Source organism: Xenopus tropicalis, chromosome 4 (assembly GCF_000004195.4).
Source record: "Xenopus tropicalis strain Nigerian chromosome 4, UCB_Xtro_10.0, whole genome shotgun sequence".
Taxonomy (NCBI): domain Eukaryota; kingdom Metazoa; phylum Chordata; class Amphibia; order Anura; family Pipidae; genus Xenopus; species Xenopus tropicalis.
The window spans coordinates 24,895,293-24,914,969 of record NC_030680.2 but is presented as its reverse complement, the minus strand read 5'-3'; the positions used below and the strand labels follow the sequence as shown (position 1 = coordinate 24,914,969).

The 19,677-nt window shown below is 42.5% G+C and overlaps 1 protein-coding gene across 1 annotated transcript in view; it reads left to right on the top strand.

Moving 5' to 3' along the window:
• Positions 1 to 703: 703 nt before the first annotated feature.
• Positions 704 to 19,677, top strand: part of syt12 (synaptotagmin 12) — a 40,327-nt gene continuing 21,353 nt past the window's right edge. Inside the window, exon 1 of the mRNA XM_002936500.5 lies at positions 704 to 1,000. The gene's annotated coding sequence lies outside the window, so the exon portion shown is untranslated. The remainder of the gene's footprint in view (positions 1,001 to 19,677) is intronic.

Here is a 19,677-nt window from a genome sequence, read left to right as displayed (position 1 = left end):
TCACCCCCACCCAGCTAAATGTTTGCTTGTTTGAAGCAAAATGAACATGGTAGTAGGGACTGAGGAGGGGCTACCATACAGCCAAGCCCACAGCCCATGGCCACCCTCCCATACATACCATTGCTATGCAGGCAATCCTGAGAGTGCTACTGGGGTCATCATGTAATGCTCAGTAGATCTCACAGCCTTATTGTCTGTAGTATGGGACTGCCATAATATATATACATATATATATATATTATGGCAGTCCCATACTACAGACAATAAGGCTATATATATATATACATAAATACTGCACTAAGAATTTTTTTTATATATATACCCAGTTGAAAGCACGTATAGCTCAAATCAGTTGAAAAGAATTGGAGAAGATTTATTGTTTCGATCCACTAGGGATCATCGTCAGGAATTTTTAGAATTTATATATATATATATATATATATTGTGCACTAATAAATCTAAATATATATATATACAGAAACAAGGACAGCATTCCTAAGCTTTAAAGAATTGCCAAAAAAAAATGTAAATGCAAGAGTAGCGGAGAGGAGAATAGGGCTTTGTGCCGCTCTGCCTGCGCCAGGCTAATGAAATTGCAGTGCAGAGTTCCCCCTCTCCCCTGGGTGCTGCCGTACTGAGTGTTTTCCTGAGGATGCACCGTTGCCCTGTGCTTTCCTATAACAGTCATTTCAGGGGTGGGACTTCTGCAGTCAGTAGGAGGGCTTGAATGAATGCAGTGTGAAGCATCAGCACAGATTCCCCAAAATACCAGAACCATCGCTGTGCCTGTGCTCAGATATCTATAACCCATTCCTTACAGGATGCCCACATGAATGCGGCCGCTGGACCGGAGCATCCCTAAGTCTGTGCCCCTGCCTGTGCCCCGGGATGGCTCTTCTTCACAACAGGAGAGCACTTGCTCAGCCACTGGGAAATTGCCTGGAATGAGCTGAGAGCTGAGCAGTACTTTGGGCACTGACTGCAGCAAACTCTGGCTAAGGTAATCTTTCCACTTATCTACTGATCTGTTGCTACTGCTACTGCTGCTAGAGATCTCTCCTTCCCACCTTGCTTGTATCCTTCCATTCTCAAACTTGCCTTCTACGGCTGAGCTACACAGGCAGCTATATAGAAGTATTACAAAGTACCACCTAATAGCAAATACTGCAACTCTGTGCCCTTACTGCCCATGGCATATCTAGCATAGGGGCACTTACTGCCCATGGCATATCTAGCATAGGGGCACTTACTGCCCATGGCATATCTCGCATAGGAGCACTTACTGCCCAAGGCATATCTAGCATAGGGGCACTTACTGCCCATGGCATATCTCGCATAGGAGCACTTACTGCCCAAGGCATATCTAGCATAGGGGCACTTACTGCCCATGGTATATCTAGCATAGGGGCACTTACTGCCCATGGCATAACTAGCATAGGGGCACTTACTGCCCATGGCATATCTAGCATAGGGGCACTTACTGCCCAAGGCATATCTAGCATAGGGGCACTTACTGTCCATGGCATATCTAGCATAGGGGCACGTACTGCCCATGGCATATCTAGCATAGGGGCACTTACTGCCCATGGCATATCTAGCATAGGGGCACTTACTGCCCATGGCATATCTAGCATAGGGGCACTTACTGCCCATGGCATATCTAGCATAGGGGCACTTACTGCCCATGGCATATCTAGCATAGGGGCACTTACTGCCCATGGCATATCTAGCATAGGGGCACTTACTGCCCATGGCATATCTAGCATAGGGGCACTTACTGCCCATGGTATATCTAGCATAGGGGCACTTACTGCCCATGGCATATCTAGCATATGAGCACTTACTGCCCATGGCATAACTAGCATAGGGGCACTTCCCATGGCATTTCTAGCATAGGGGCACTTACTGCCCATGGCATATCTAGCATAGGGGAACATATTGCCCATGGCATATCTAGAATGAGGGGCGCTTACTGCCCATGGCATATCTAGCATAGGGGCAACACTTGCACACTTCTTTTCTCAATTACAATTATATACACACACATACAGTATTTAATTTTATTTACTTGTGCAAATGGTATTTCTTGTATTTATACTTTATATTCATTATTATTATCATTATTATTAGTATTGCAAAATATTCACAAATGGTACCTGTTATGCAGAATACTCGGGACCTAGGGTTTTCTGGATAAGGGATGTCTCTGTAATTTGGATCTCCATACCTTAAGTCTACTAAAAGATCAATAGGATTGTAGGATTATTTTGCTTCAAATAAGGATTCATTGTATCTTGGGATCAAGTAGCCTTCCTGTATCAAAATAAGACTGATTTATTATTCAAACCAATGTTATGGTCATACTACATGGGACTTACTACATGGCCAATATGACCAAAATGTATTTTTTATTTACTTATATTTCCTTTTCCAAAGCTAAGCCCTTAGTGCTCACTAATTGCTTTATGTATTCATTTCATGCTCCAGGGCATGCTATCTTACTCTTAAGATACATAGTGTGGGATCTATTATCTAGAAAGGTGTTATCCAGAAATCTAAACATTATTCAAGAGAACAAGTCTCCATTTCTGGAGAAATCATATTGAAAAATCCAGCCAGAAGGGCTGCACTGATTGCAGTTCACTTAAATTCGATCCCTTTGCCTTTAGGGTAATCCAGCAATTGTGTGCATTAGAAGTATTCCTGATTTTTTTAAAAAAACATTGGGTATCCTTATACATATATATTGTGAGGTTAATATTATATATACAGGTATCTAGAAATATTTCTTGTGCATGAATATGCAAGTGCATGAATATAAAAGTATTTTACAATAAGTATAAAATCTGAAGCCCTTTATTATGAATGCATGCACACACTGATATAGACCTGTATTTCTATCTACATATACACATGTGTTTATAAAGGACTGCAGGCGTCATGCTGCACTGCCTGTGTATAAAGCTACATGGGATTTAGGGATAGGCAGTGATTTAAATACACCAGTCATGTTTATTCTAAGGCGAAAATATCCACAAACGGGACTGGTTTATCTTCCCCTTGTTCTTCCATTGCGTTAATGACTTGCCTCCGGCACTGACCTGGTGCCCATATTGTTCATGGGCATACTGTTCGATAACCAGCAGAGAGGAAACGGTTGGATAGAGATCAGCAGCAGCGTTTTACCTCAGAATCCTCTCTAGAGTTTAACTGTTTGGGAGACGTCCAGAAACAGGCAGAGAATATCCTTTTTCTTATAATATTATAGTTCTTTTAGAACTATGTCCTATGGAAGACTGCAAAAACAAAGTGTAAAAACCCAATAAGACTGCTCTGGAGCTTTGGGGATAATGGGTTTGCAGGTACAGGTATGAGATCCCTTATCCGGAAACCCGTTATCCAGAAAGTTCCGAATTACAGAAAACCCCAGGTCCTGAGCATTCTGGATAACAGGTCCCATACCTGTAATAGATCTCATGCCTGTGCTTATGGGATTGTACATTGTGGGAAAAGTCACAAGGAAGTTTAAAAAAATATACTTATAGAATTGTATCATATGACTCAAATTCTGTTATATAGCCTACTTGTGTTCTAATGTTCCCTATGGTCCAACATTCTGACTGCAATGGGGGCATTCTTTACTTTACATATGTAATTACAGTTATGGGACCTGTTATTCAGAATTCCTAGGAACTGGGGTTTTCTGGATATGGGATCTTTCCGTAATTTGGGTTTACATATCTTAAGTCTACTAAAAAACAATTTAGACAATAATTAAAAACTCAAATAAGGATTACTTATATCTTAGTTGCGATCAAGTACAGGTATCGGGCCCCTTATCCAGAAACCCATTATCCTGAAAATACGAATCACGGAAAGGCCGTCTCCCAGAGACTTCCTTTTAATCAAATAATTCACATTTTTAAAAATGATTCCTTTTTCTCTGTATTAATAAAACAGTAACTTGTACTTGATCCCAACTAAGATAATTAACCCTTATTGGAGCCAAAACAATCCTAGGGGTGTAAATACTGTTGAAATATTTTTTTTAGTAGACTTAAGGTAGGAGATCTGAATTACTGAAAGACTTATCTGGAAAACCCCAGATCCCGAGCATTGTGGATAACGGGTCCCATACCTGTACAATGGACTGTCTTGTTATTACAGAGGAAAAGGAAATCATTTTTCAAAATGTGAATTCTTTGATAAAAACGGAGTCTATGGGAGATGGCCTTCCCATAATTCTGAGCTTTTTGGATAGCAGGTTTCTGGATAACAGATCCCATACCTGTAGCCACCTCCAAAAATTGTGCTTCTTTACATTCTGAAACTTCCCCATTTTCAGCTCATCCCAGAAAAGCATAGTTAGCATAAAGAGACATTTAATTCCTGGGATCCATGTAGAACCAAGCTGGGGGGTGCACTATGTTAAAGCTAAAAGCAGCCGCTCCACTGTGTGTGTTGTACAGCAGTCGGTATGAATGTAGGTCACCCTCCCTGCTAGAATCATAACAAGGCTGTTGGTGGGTATTGGTTACAGGAGAACCTGCGTGGGAAAGCTTTCATCTGAGCTGCTCGGCTCCGCTTGCACCTTGTTTCCCCTGGGTGCCTCTAAGATGTTGGGAATCCACCCCCTTGCATTAAACTAACATTTTTCTATTGCTGTATGTTTTTTTTTTTATTAGATTCATGTTTAAATAATGTATTGGATTTTACTAGGGAGCACTGCAATGTACTTGCTGGATTTGTGTTTGTACTGTATGCTAGTGAAGGGTAGATAGACCCTCTATTACAGTATTGTTTTAGCCAGATATCGCTGGACTACAAACCCTGGCATTCCTAGCATTCTGATTTAAGGTTGATGGATGCTGCTGCTTCAACTATATTAGGGATGTTTTTTAACTGAGAAATAAACCATAGCAGTTTTGTCCACACAAATATTTCCCCTCCTAAAATATTACAATATCCTGTCACAGGCTAATGCATCTTGGGAAATTCAGATTCTTCCAGCAATACTGCCTGATAATACTCCCCCCCCCCCCCCCCCCCCAGGCTTTACACGGGCCAGCAACCAACTAAGCACTGGTGTTGGTGTTGCTTTGTTAACTTGTCCCTGACATGTTGTGTCCCTGATGCCGAATAATATGTTAGAGTATGTTGGAAGTTGGGATAGAGCAGTTCTGGTTTCTTCCCCTAAATACAAAAGGCTCCTTGTCTCAGAATTCTGCCTGCTCAGTGAAAACCCAGTCCCTTGTTGCACTAGGGGAGTTATAACACATTTGAAGCACAGAACAATGAACAGCACCATCTTGTCCCTCCCTGAATAGCACCTTCTCTTCCTTCCCTAACTTGCACCATCTCTTCCCTTCCTGAACTGCACCATCTGTTCCTTTCCTAAACGGCGCTATCTCTTCCCTTCCTGAACGGCGCCATCTCTTCCCTCCTGAACGGCACCATCTCTTCTCTTCCTGAACGGCACCATCTCTTCCCTCCCTAAACGGCACCATCTCTTCCCTCCCTAAACGGCACCATCTCTTCCCTTCTTGAACTGCACCATCTCTTCCGTCCCTAAACGGCACCATCCCTTCACTCCCTAAACGGCACCATCTCTTCTCCTCCCTAAATGGCACCATCTCTTCCCCTCCTGAATGGCACCATCTCTTCCCTCCCTAAACGGCACCATCTCTTCCCTCCCTAAATGGCACCATCTCTTCCCCTCCCTAAATGGCACCATCTCTTCCCCTCCCTAAATGGCATAATCTCTTCCCTTCCTGAACAGCACCATCTCTTCCCTTGTGCTTCACAACTATTCATGCCAATCATGAATAGTGGGTGCAATTATGTTCCTGTATATTAGCACATTGTGGGGAAGTTGCAGGGTGCACAACATAGCGGGTGCCCTCTATTAAACTTTTCTTTCTGGATCAAAGTACTGCATTTTGGGTAGAAACATGGTAATTTGTTTACGAAAGCAGCCCATTGCTATTGCTTCATAAATGAGGATGGATAACTACTAACAGGGAGCCAATAGACTGGGGCGCCAGAGTCATTTATAGACATTACTGGCTGGTAATACAGTTTTATACAGGTTATACAGACATTTGTAGCCTGAATTCATTGGCTTTTAATGGAAAAACCCTGGACAGGGGGGGAGGGGTTGAAATGAGCCAGATATGTTCTGTGTTTCACGGTACCTTGGCCATAAATCCAATTGTGCGCACATAGCAATTTACTTAATTGTTCCACAGTTGGAATCTCCTCCAGTCAATATTTAGCTGCCTAACTAGAATCATTGAAGCTCATTATGCTTTTAAAAGGAGTTGCTAAAATTAGCGACGATGCAGACTGCACAGTATCACAACATGCCAAGGAATTCCTCAGCCGCACAAGCTGTTATGTGGAAAGGGTAATGCCAGCGGCCTCATAATGCTGCCTGGATACAGAGATAGGGAAAATAATGTTCCTTAATTCTCATTTCTCCTGCAAGGCATTCACATAGAACCTAATTGGACTAATTAAATCCAGACTGCAGATTAAATGGTGGTTTCTGGTAGCCGCACATCATGTTCCTGCTTGACCTCGTGTACAGGCATTACAGATTCAGTTGCCCGTTCTTATGGCTGCCCATAGTAGTTAAATAGCGGCTGGGAAGCTCTGCTGAGATTCTAAACCCAGGGCCCTTCCCATGTAGCCTGCTGCTCTTGGTTTATACACTGCTCTCTGGTTACCATTTGCTGGGCCCTCTGGTTACCATTTGCTGGGCACAGGCCTGGACTGGGAGTCAAAATAGGCCCTGGCATTCCAAGTACACAGAGGCCCAAACAGCCCCCCACCCCCCATCAGCCCAATAAATAGTGACTGTCTATGGCACCACAGCCCCCCACCAGCCCAATAAATAGTGACTGTCTATGGCACCTTACAGCAGCCCCTCTGGCATTTGCCAGAATCCACAGATTGCCAGTCTGGGCCTGACTGGGTCCTATTACTAAGTGCCAAGGGGGTCAGTGAGTCAGCTTGGGATAAGAGTCATTATATAAAGGTAATTATATTAAGGCAAAATATGATGCTCCCTGCACAGGGATGACTCATAGCAGCCAATCATCAATTGAACAACTGATTTAACCCTGTCAATGCCAGCAAGTGTTGAAAAAACTCAAAAGCTGAGGCTAGAGCCATATTTATCTCCCCTTCCTAAACTGTTTTGCAGCTAGATCTGCTTGGTGAACCCTCCATCCTCTCTTCAACTGGTTCTCCAAACCTCCACCCTCCGCATATTTCCCACCCCATGACATCACTCACCCCCCATTCCCTGCCCCAGGACATCACTGATCTGCTCATTCCCAGCCCCATGACATCACTGACCCACCCCTATGACATCACTGATCTGCTCATTCCCAGCCCTTTATTACTGTGGTGATCAGCATATCCTCCTGCTGGACAGTAAAAGTCAACCAGGAAAGTAGAAACCTTAGTACAGGTACAGATATGATATCCCTGATCTGGAAACCCGTTGTCCAGAAAGCTCAGAATTACAGAAAGGCTTTTTCCCATACACTCCATTATGAGCAAATAATTCCAATTTTTAAATATGATTTCCTTTTTCTCTGTAATAATAAAACAGTACTTTGTACTTGATCCTCAACTAAGATATAATTACCCCTTATTGGGGGCAGAACAGCCCTATTGGGTTTATTTAATGGTTAAATGATTCCTTTTTCTCTGTAATAATAAAACAGTACCTGTACTTGATCCCAACTAAGATATAATTACCCTTTATTGGGGCAGAACAGCCCTATTGGGTTTATTTCATGGTTAAATGATTCCCTTTTCTCTGTAATAATAAAACAGTACCTGTGCTTGATCCCAACTAAGATATAATTACCCCTTATTGGGGGCAGAACAGCCCTATTGGGTTTATTTAATGTTTAAATCATTTTTTAGCAGACTTAAGTTATGGAGATCCAAATTGCAGAAAGACCAAGAAAACCCCAGGACTCCAGCATTCTGGATAACAGGTCCCATACCTGTACAGAATGCTCAGGACCTGGGGTATTCTGGATAAGGGATCATTTTGTAATTTGAATCTCCATGCATTGTCTACTAAAAATCACATTTATTAAACCCAATAGGATTGTTTTGCCTCGAATAAGGATTATTGTAATCTTCATTGGGATCAAGTACAAGGTACTGTTTTATTGTTACAGAGAAATAGGAAATCATGTTGCAAATTTTAATATTTTGATTTTGAGTCTATGGGAGATGGCCTTTCTGTAATTCAGAATTTTTTGGATAATGGGTTTGCAGGTAAGGGATCCCATTCCTGTATATTGATTTTTTCAAATCTTTGAGTTTCTTCTTCATATTTTTTTGTAGAATAAATCACTGACTTGACTTTAAGTTAAAGACTGCATTGCTTTAGATAGCCATACATATACAGGTATTTATCCACTTGCTGGATCTGACCCTTAATGTGCTGGTCTAATTCAGGCTGATATATTTATTTAGCCCTTGGCCAATGACTCGGTCATAATAGGGGTCTACGCAGACCTGCCAAAAGAGGACTACGTGAGAGTCCATGTGGTCCTCATGTAACAATGTTTTCTAACACGTCCGAAATAAATCTGACTGACTTTTTTGAATTGTGCAGTCTCAATACATGGGCCAGTAGAATGCCGACTTGGTCTACAAAGGCTAAATTGGCATCTTTTATCCCTCTATGTCAGGGGTCCCCAACCTTTTTTACCTTTGAGCCACTATCAAATGTAAAAAGGAGTTGGGGAGCAACACAAGCTTTAAAAAGGTTCTTGGGGGTGCCGAATACAGGCTGCATTTGGCTAACTGGTAGCTCCTATGTGGACTGGCAGCCTAAAGGAGGCTCTGTTTGGCAGTACTCATGGATTTATGCAACCAAAACTTGCCTCCAAGCCAGGAATTCAAAAATAAGCACCTGTTTGAGGCCACTGGGAGCAACATCAAAGGGTTTGGTGAGGAACATGTTGCTTATGAGCCACTGGTTGGGAATCACTGCTCTATGTAGTGCCACCTTAAAGGAGAAGGAAAGGTAAAAACTAAGTAAGCTTTATCAGAAAGGTCATGTAAATACAGCCATAAGCACTCACAGAAACGCTGCACTGAGTCCTCTATCAGAAGAGACACAGGATTTCTTGTCTCCTTTTTTGGGAACATGTTCTTTGGGTATCTGACTTTCTCTCTTTTAGGGCTCCTTCAGGTTTGGGGCTTAAGTCTGCTCAGTTCTCTCCTCTCTCCCTCTCCCTTCTCCTGCTCCCCCCTCCCATAAGAACTTACAGTACTTCCCCCTTCCTTACAAATAGTTACATAGGGTTGAAAAAAGACCAGTGTCCATCAAGTTCAACCCATCCAAGTAAACCCAGCACACCTAACCCCCACCTACCAATCTATACACTCACATACATAAACTATAAATACAACCACTAGTACTAACTGTAGATATTAGTATCACAATAGCCTTGGATATTCTGATTGTTCAAGAACTCATCCAGGCCCCTCTTAAAGGCATTAACAGAATCTGCCATTACCACATCACTAGGAAGGGCATTCCACAACCTCACTGTCCTCACCGTGAAAAACCACCTACGCTGCTTCAAATGGAAGCTCCATTCCTCTAATCTATAGGGGTGACCTCTGGTGCGTTGATTGTTTTTATGGGAAAAAAGAACATCCCCCATCTGCCTATAATCCCCTCTAATGTACTTGTACAGAGTAATCATGTCCCCCCGCAAGCGCCTCTTTTCCAGAGAAAACAACCTCAACCTCGACAGTCTCACCTCATAGTTTAAATCTTCCATCCCCTTTACCAGTTTAGTTGCAGTCTCTGCACTCTCTCCAGCTCATTAATATCCTTCTTAAGGACTGGAGCCCAAAACTGCACTGCATACTCAAGGTGAGGCCTTACCAGTGGCCTATAAAGGGGCAAAATTATGTTCTCATCCCTTGAGTCAATGCCCTTTTTTATACAAGACAGCACTTTATTTGCTTTAGTAGCCACAGAATGACACTGCCTGGAATTAGACAACTTGTTATCAACAAAAACCCCTAGATCCTTCTCCATTAAGGATGCCCCCAACACACTACCATTCAGTAGATAGTTCGCGTTTATATTATTCCTACCAAAATGCATAACTTTGCACTTATCAACATTGAACCTCATTTTCCAGTTTGCTGCCCAGTTTTCCAATTTTGTCAAATCGCTCTGCAAAGCGGCAGCATCCTGCATGGAACTTATAGTTTTGCACAATTTTGTGTCATCAGCAAAAATAGAAACAGTACTGTCTATGCCCACCTCCAGGTCATTAATAAACAAGTTAAAAAGCAAAAAATGTGTGATCTGAGCTTCCAACGGCTATAACTGCAGCAGGAAGTTACCAAGACCAAGCTAAAATAGTAGCTGCTATCAGAGGGAACATCTAGGGCTCTTTACTCAGGTATAGTAAAGCTTTCTGCAGAATAAATATAGCGTTCTAGGTGGCACTAATGTGGCAATTCTATTGGCAGTAAAATGCCAAAATGACTTTTCTTTTCTATTAAGAGTCTTTCCACATGGTTATTATAAAAGGCCCTGAACACAGAAGCAAAACAATATCATGTTTACCCGGCCACTGTTTGCTGCCCTACAGAACGATGAGTTTCAGCAATGATTCAGTCCCATTATGTAATTATAAAATGCATATCACTGTTGCCAAGGAAACTATTCAGGAAGGACACAGAGCTATATGTTGCTTACCTATTATGGAAAAAAGTGAAGCAATGTTATAGAATATCTGATCATGAATCTTTTTTATAATCCAATTATAAAAGCCTTATTGTAGTATTAGTATAATACTATTTGTGATTTATCACCTTGGTCGTGATTATCTCATTAAATTGCAGCAAAGTGCGAGTTTACCCCAAGACTTGCGAGTGGTCATTTATGACTACAAGCGCATTTGCAGCAAATTTCCCCACAGGAAAATTTTGCTTAAGGTGCTTCTTGCATTTCCATATAGTGGCGCTCGTTGCTGCTTGGTCTGACCACCCTCCTGTTCTGATTGAGTGCAGTGCCCTATTGATTGAGGCAAAACCTGGAGCTTCCACCACCTCCGATGTGGTCCTCACATAACAATGTATTCTACCCTGTTCAGTAGATACATGGCTGATTTTTTTTATACATGTTAGTCAAGCAGTCTCCATGCTTGGGCCAAGTGGCTGCCAACTTGGTCTAGAAGGGCTTAATTGGCTTCTGAAATAAACCGTTGTAAATAAGCCCTATGGTCAAGTGACACATAGGATAAGTGAGACATGTAGGAAAGAGACACACATGGGTGGGAAAGTACTGTAATTTTAGATGACTTGAACATAGGAACCAAGGATGCAATATGGAGGTAAAAGATAAAACTGAAAGGGTAAAAAAGAAAACTTTCCTTACTGAAATGGTAGGAAATGCTCCTTGTTGGCATTCGTTGGAACAGGGTACATTAGTACGCTAGAGTCTAGACCAGGGGTGCCCAGACTTTTTCCCCCGGCGATCTACTTTTGACTCCCGTATCCCAAGGCTAAGACGCGGTCCACCGCGAGGGATTGACTGGTGGACCGCGATCAATGTCTTGGCCACCCCTGCTCCAGACAATAATTGGACTGCCTCTAGATATCCTTTCAAAGAGTTTCACCATTAAGGGGGCCATACACAGGCTGATTCATGGTTATCATGTCCTTACTTTTTAAGAGGCTCACACAATTTTCTAAGCAGTCTAATCCAGGGTATGGCCATCTTACTATCATTCTCTTTATTTGAGCTAACAGCCTGACCTATCTGAACTTCAGGAGGAACTGTGGCTCCTCTTCCTCATTTGCCAATGGATCCCACACTGGCCTACATGATGCATCAGCAGGTAAATGGTTAAGAGTCGCTCAGTCAGTGAACTGACCGATATTCATGGTACCAAGTAATGTCTACATACATGTAACGGAAAACTGTATGAAGCAATTTTATTGGTACATGTGTGGCCAGCTTTAGTCTGTCTTGGTCTCCTATTGGTGACTCCATGCTTCAGTTGAAGGTAAAATGATAAAAACCCTTCCTACAGGCAGGCCCGAAAATATTTGATTATTTGTCTTTTTATCCAGCAATTCCATTGCTTTCCTATTGATCTGAGATTTCCAGATCTATACTATTGCTTTCCGGTCATTTGGAAGCACTGTACTCCATTCAGGAGTGACTGGTTAAACAGCTCAATTGTGCTATTGAATGTTTTACCTTGGATTGTGCTCTATGTAATATCAAAGACTTGCCTGTATGCGTAGATCCAGCAGCCATTCTCTGCATCAACGTCTGTTCAGTTTTCAATTATTTTAATTGTTCTAAACTTTCATTTGTACTCACTGAGCAAAAATATTGATTTTGGTCATGTGTAATGTCTCTGTCTTCTTCTATAGATCCCCAACTGCTCATTATTATTCTTTTTATCTTTTACATTTGAGGCTTGATGCAGTGAAACATTCCAAATAGTAGATCCCTGCCAGTCCTTCCCACTGGAGTGAGCAAAGGGTGTAAAACTATAGGTTACCCTTAGTTCAGGCGGTTTGGGTGACCATGGCAGGTGTGGGTTGGGTGCAGGTCAGACTGAGGTACAACAATCTTTCTCTGCTCCTGAACTCTCCCTGTCTTGGAACCTGTGGTGTGTGCAGGGTTGGGTGCAGGTTAAGCTTTTCCTGACCCACACATCACTGTGGGTTGAGTCTTCCTGATCTTGTTCCTGGTATAAGTACAGGTATCAGACCCCTTATCTGGAAACCAATTATCCAGAAAGTTCCAAATTACGGAAAGGCCATCATAGACTCCATTGTAATCAAATAATTCAGATTTTTCATCATCATTTTAATGATTCCCTTTTCTCTCTAATAATAAAACAGTAGCTTGTACTTGATCCCAACTAAGGTATAAATAATCCTTACTGCAGCCTAAACAATCCTGTTGGCTTTAATTACTGTTTGAATAATTTTATTAGCAGACTTACGGTAGGAGATCCGAATTACGGAAAGACCCCTTATCCAGAAAACCCCAGGTCCCGAGCATTCTGGATAATGGGTCCTATACCTGTACCTGAAAATACCATCAGTATCTGCAACAACTGCATTCATTTTAGTATGACCACACTGCTGTGTTTGTAAGGCTAAAGTCACACATGGCTGTTTCTTGCCATAGCCTAAATGTGCTCAGCTCTATAATGGCAGGACACCTGGAAAAAGCGGTGCGTCCAAGTCCTCCCAGACCCGCTCCCCCCATTGCAAGGAGAATATAAGATATGTGCAGGGGGTAGGAGGTTGAAGCATTAGGTGGATCTCACCTAAGGTGCCCCCGGACCCCCAGTCTGATGCTGGTATTGTGCTTGGATCCATGGAACTGTTACCCTGTGCCTTGGTGACATGAGCAGTTACAGTAAACTATCCATTATAATCTCAGACTTGTGGGTCAATAAGCACCTGGAGATAAGTCCTAAACCCCCAGAGCTGACAGATGAGATTGAGCCCGAGTCCTATCGATGTCTGTATTTTGCCAGCTAATCTTTTCAGACACAGCATGGATCACTTCATCCCTCAATGTGACATTTGGAAATACCTAGGGGAATTGAGGGAAGAGATCTTGAAAATCCCAATTTCTGTTACCACAGTATAAACCCAATGGGGGTGTTCATCTTTCATTTAAATGTTAGTATGTTAAAGAATGTACTGTCCTATTCAATGTATCTTCATTTTTTATTTTTATAATTTTTGAATTGTTTGTTTTCCTGTCCTGCCTCTTTCCTGCTTGTAAGTTAAAATGTTTTAAGCTTGTTGCGGGAGGGGGTCACTGACCCCGGCAGCCAAAAAACTATTGTACTGTGATGTGAGGATAAAATTGTATTCTATTACTTATCAGGTACGGGACCTGTTATGCAGAAAGTTTGGGACCTGGGGTTTTCCGGATAAGGGGTCTTTCCATAATTTGGATCTCCATACCTTAAATCTACTAAAAATTAAACCAAATAGGTTTTGTTTGACACACCTTGTGTCTCAACCCTTTCTCCTAGTAGATTGTAAGCTCTTTTGGGCAGGGCTCTCTTCACCTCTTGTATCGGTTATTGATTGCTTTATATGTTACTCTGTATGTCCAATGTATTAAACCCACTTATTGTACAGCGCTGCGGAATATGTTGGCGCTTTATAAATAAATGTTAATAATAATAATAATAGTAAGGGTTAATTAAGCCTTAATTCAGAGCTTTCTGGATAATGGGTTTCCGGATAACAGATCCCATAGCGGTATATATTATATCAATAAATATATCTGTAATCAAATGTCTGTTGAAGGACTTTCCTAGCTAGTTGTACTGACCCTTGTTGTAGATCCCACCTACTTCTGTGGTTATATTTTTGCTCCAATTATCCTTCTTGTCTTCTCCCAGAAACCTCCTGCCACTGAATCAAGTAACCATAGCATGGCAAGGACTTAGCAAGGCAGTAACAGGATTAACACCCTAAAGGGGGTGTAAAAGAAGTAACTAGTGGAAACAAATATGTGTAATGTTTAATAGGCCTGTCATTGGCATATAACATGTATTGCAGGGCCAGCAGTACAGCCACTAGGATTCTGGATAGCAACATATAAATGTATATTTAAGAACACAGTTGCAAGTGCAGTCGCCAGTGGTAGATCCTCATATGGCATATTCTGGCAGATGCCCGGGCCCATAATTCCCAGTGGGCCCAGTGTTGTTGGATGTGGGTGGACGCGGGCAGAGGGGGAAGTGGAATGTGGTGAGACTGAGGGTGGAGTAGAGGCAAGACTGGGGTTGGGGTGCAGGCATGTTAATGCTCCCATTTTTCCAGGGAGTTATCCGGACCCCCTTTCTCTGATCTTCCATCACAATTCCTCTGGTTTTTCCAGTTTTTCCTGTCACATGGAAACAGCAAAATGTTTCACTGAGTGCATTGCCAGTCTCTGCATATCTTTAGGGTCGTAGGAGGGTAGGGCAAAGCCCAAGGTCCAGTGGCGTAGCTACAGGATATCAGGCCTGCACACAAAAAAATCTTTGGAGGGGCCCAGAGCATTCTGCAACTCCTACCTGGTCACTCCCATGTTTCCCACCCACCCGCTTCTTTACAGCTTTAGCGGTAGCAGACCCCGTGACCCGAGTCCCCCCCACAAGAGCCATTGCCTAGGCCCAAATACACAAATGGACACAAATGTTGTGCTTGTTGATACCACTCATTGAAGGTTAATTGCACCTTTTTGTGTCAGTGGGCTCAGACTTGTGCCAAGAGAATCACATGCAAACATTGTTTTAATGGCAAGCTCCAGATTCCTCCTACTTCCAGTCCCGACTGGTATTAGCCACAACTTGCATCTGATTTGCTCTCACACTCATGCACAGTTGCTTGTGGATGCATTGGCCCCAAACACTGCAGCAATACACTAGAATTATGGGGGGGGAATGCTGCATTATGTCTTAAAAACAAGGTAATTTGCATCTTAAATTGCACTTTGCACACAGATCTTACATAAGTAAGTCACACTTGTAGTCACTGGAATGCACAAACCCGTTCCATAGTCGTTTTTACTTTATAACTGCTTGAGAGTGGAAATCTAAGGCAGAGACTGTCATCACTGCGTAGGTGGCAACAGCAAATCTGATTGCAGCAGTCTGTACCCTGGGGTTTGCCAATAGGATATTCAGGTCTGATCCTTGGGAGACTTTTTATCTTGGGCACTTTGGCTGCTCCAGCTGCATAACAATAAGATTTTCTTTCACAACTTGGAGAAAAGGAATTGCATTTTTACAGCTGTGTATTAAATTTTAGTATCTTGCTTGTACAATAACTATTGCCACAGCATGCTGCTGGTGTATGGTTTTTGTTTTTTTGTTTTTTTTTAAAGTTTCATAAAAATACTTTTTGCCTATTGTTTTAAGAAAAATCTATGGTTTTGTTATTTCTTAAGCCAAACAAGGCAAGCAGGGCAACCAAAGGAACTCCATGCCTGGTTCTTGCGAGGTAAATAGATTCTTAGTGCACAGATAATTTCTTCCATAATAAACCTAATTGCTTATCTCTAAACCAAAACAGTTGCAACAAAAAAAGCTGTAGGGAGCTCATCATCTGAAGGTAAAGAAACTCAGCTAATGAGCATGGAGGAAATAAGTGTGAAACAAAACAATGCTATTATCCAGCTTTATAGGAAAAACATTATAAAATATGGATTTTAATGGAAAATGGATTTTTATTTTGCTCATGTTAAGAAAAAGTATATATAGGCATATTCTGACTCAGGGCAAGGTAATACTAATGGTAATTAGCCAGCCTGTACCCTGCCTGCTTGCACCCAAAAAACCCCTTAGCCCCTGTACCCCCCCCCCCCCCCGCCAGCAATCACTAGATTGCTTTTATCCCCTCTGGTCCTTCTGCCAACCAAAACCATAGCCTAAACATTCTATTTACCCAATGACAGCAGCACTAAGAATGGAGAATGTGTGATAGTAAGTGTATAAAGTAATAATGTTTAATAAATGGAATTTGTGTTTGCATCAGGGGTGTCTTTCCGTAATTTGGATCTCCATACCTTAAATCTACTAAAAATTAAACCAAATAGGTTTGTTTTGCCTCTAGTAAGGGATAATTATATCTTAATTGGGTACTTTTTTGCTATTACAGAGAAAAAGGAAATCATTTATAATATATTATGTGATTAAAATGGAGTCTATGGGAGACAGCCTTCCCATTAATTCAGAGCTTTCTTGATAATGGGTTTCCGGATAACAGATCCCATAGCTAAATATATTATATCAATAAATATATCTGTAATCATATGTCTGTTGAAGGACTTTCCTAGCTACTTTAAAAGTTGTTGTACTGACCCTTGCTGTAGATCCCACCTACTTCTGTGGTTATATTTTTGCTCCAATTATCCTTCTTGTCTTCTCCCATTAACCTCCTGCCACTGAATCAAGTAACCATAGCATGGCAAGAACAAAGCAAAGCAGTAACAGGATTAACACCCTAAAGGGGGATGTAAAAGATGTAACTAGTGGAAAAAAATATGTGTAATGTGTAATAGGCCTGTCATTGCCATATAACATGTACTGCAGGGCCAGCAATACAGCCAATAGGATTCTGGATAGCAACATATTGTATAAAGGTGTGTAGCCCACTTTATCAGACGGTGCTGCTACTGGTGTCACTTTGGCGCAACAGGAGCCCCACTTACTATTGGGGGACAGGTGTTTTCCCAGCAATGGCGTGCCTCCACCCAGGGATGATTCTGTGGGACTGCAACTCCCACCCTGGGAACTTAATGCTGTAGTTCAACCCCTCAGGGGATCCACTCTACGCCCGGCAGTATTACCCCTCCCTGGGGTAGTTTCTTACCGGCTTGGTTAGTGGTCCTGGGTATGAATAAGCTGAACACCGAAGTATATGATAAAACAGATGGATCTTTATTTGGGCAGACCTCTCCAGGAGTGTAATACATGCAGTCAGGGCACATCCACCATTTCTCCACTCATAGAGAACCTCTCTCAAAAGGGGTACCCACGGTACTCTCGCCAAGATGATCTTATCTAGGAGTTCTCCCCGGTACTCTCGCCAAGAGACCCTCTCATAGGGCTCTCCCCGGTACTCACGCTAGGCAGACCCTCCTCAAAGACTCACCCCCGGTACTCACGCCCAGGCACTCTTTATCAGGGATCTCCCCTCTGATAGGGACTCTCTCCCTACCACTATATACCCTGATCTTCCAGCTGATGTAATGCTGGGGGGTCTTAACCCCTCTACACTCCTGGAGGGGCAATGTCGGCTCATTCTTACTACCGCTTTCTACATGGCACTCCTAGAGTGTCCTATAACATGGAAACTGCTTTCTAACCCCTACTAAATGGAGCACCTCTGTCCAGAGGAAATCCCCACACTCAATCTCTCACAGCACATGGCTGCATCCCTTTATATAGGCTTATGCACCACCCTGTGGCTATAACTCGAACTTTGGGGATACTCCCCATTAACTATTGATGTCCCAGACCATACCATGTGTCCCTTAACCAATACTACCCTGGGCCTGTCCTAGGGGTATCCATCCTGTGGGGCCTATTTTATTAAACCCCTACAGGTGTATTTAAGAACACAGTTGTAAGTGCAGTCACCAGTGGTAGATCCCCATATGGCATATTCTGGCAGATGCTCGGGCCCATAATTCCCAGTGGGCCCAGTGTTGTTGAATGTGGGTGGACGCGGGCAGAGGGGGAAGTGGAATGTGGTGAGACTGAGGGTGGCGTAGAGGCAAGACTGGGGTTGGGGTGCAGACATGTTAATGCTCCCATTTTTCCAGGGAGTTATCCGGACCCCCTTTCTCTGATCTTCCATCACAATTCCTCTGGTTTTTCCTGTCACATGGAAACAGCAAAATGTTTCACTGAGTGCATTGCCAGTCTCTGCATGGCTGTCTTTAGGGTCGTAGGAGGGTAGGGCAAAGCCCAAGATCCAGTGGCTACAGGATATCAGGCCTGCACACAAAAAAATCTTTGGAGGGGCCCAGAGCACACTGCAACCCCTTATTGCTCACTCCCATGCTCCCCACCCACCCGCTTCTTTACAGCTTTAGCGATAGCAGACCCCACAAGAGCCATTGCCTAGGCCCAAATACACAAATTGTCACAAATGTTGTGCTTGTTGACACCACTCTTTGAAGGTTAATTGCACCTTATTGTGTCAGTGGGCTCAGACTTGTGCCAAGAGAATCACATACAAACATTGTTTCAATAGCAAGCTCCAGATCCCTCCTACTTCCAGTCCCGACTGGTGTTAGCCACAACTTGCATCTGATTTGCTGTCACACTCATGCACAGTTGCTTGTGGATGCATTGGCCCCCATCACTGCACAATACACTAGAATTATGGGGGGGAAATGCTGCATTATGTCTTAAAAACAGGGTGATTTGCATCTAAAATTACATTACAAATTACATAAGTAAGCCACGCTTGTAGTCACTGGAATGCACAAACCCGTTCCATAGTTGTTTTTACTTTATAACTGCTTGAGAGTGGAAATTTAAGGCAGAGGCTGTCATCACTGCGTAGGTGGCAACAGCAAATCTGATTGCAGCAGTCTGTACCCTGGGGTTTGCCAATAGGATATTCAGGTCTGATCCTTGGGAGACTTTTTATCTTGGGCACTTTGGCTGCTTCAGCTGCATAACAATAAGATTTTCTTTCACCACTTGGAGGGAAGGAATTGCATTTTTACAGCTGTGTATTAAATTTTAGTATCTTGCTTGTACAATAACTATGGCCGCAGCATGCTGCTGGTGTATGTTTTTTATAAAGTTTCATAAAAATACTTTTTGCCTATTGTTTTAAGAAAAATCTATGTTTTTTTTTTTTTTAAATAAAATGTAGTGCTGCCCGGCACTGGTAAAACTGGTGTGTTTGCTACAGAAACCCTACTATAGTTAATATAAATACCCCGCTGTGTAGCCCCAGGGGCAGCCATTCCTGCACTGGTACAGCTGGGGTGTTTGCTACAAAAACACTACTATAGTTTATATAAATACCCCGCTGTGTAGCCCTGGGGGCAGCCATTCCTGCACTGGTACAGCTGGGGTGTTTGCTACAGAAACCCTACTATAGTTTATA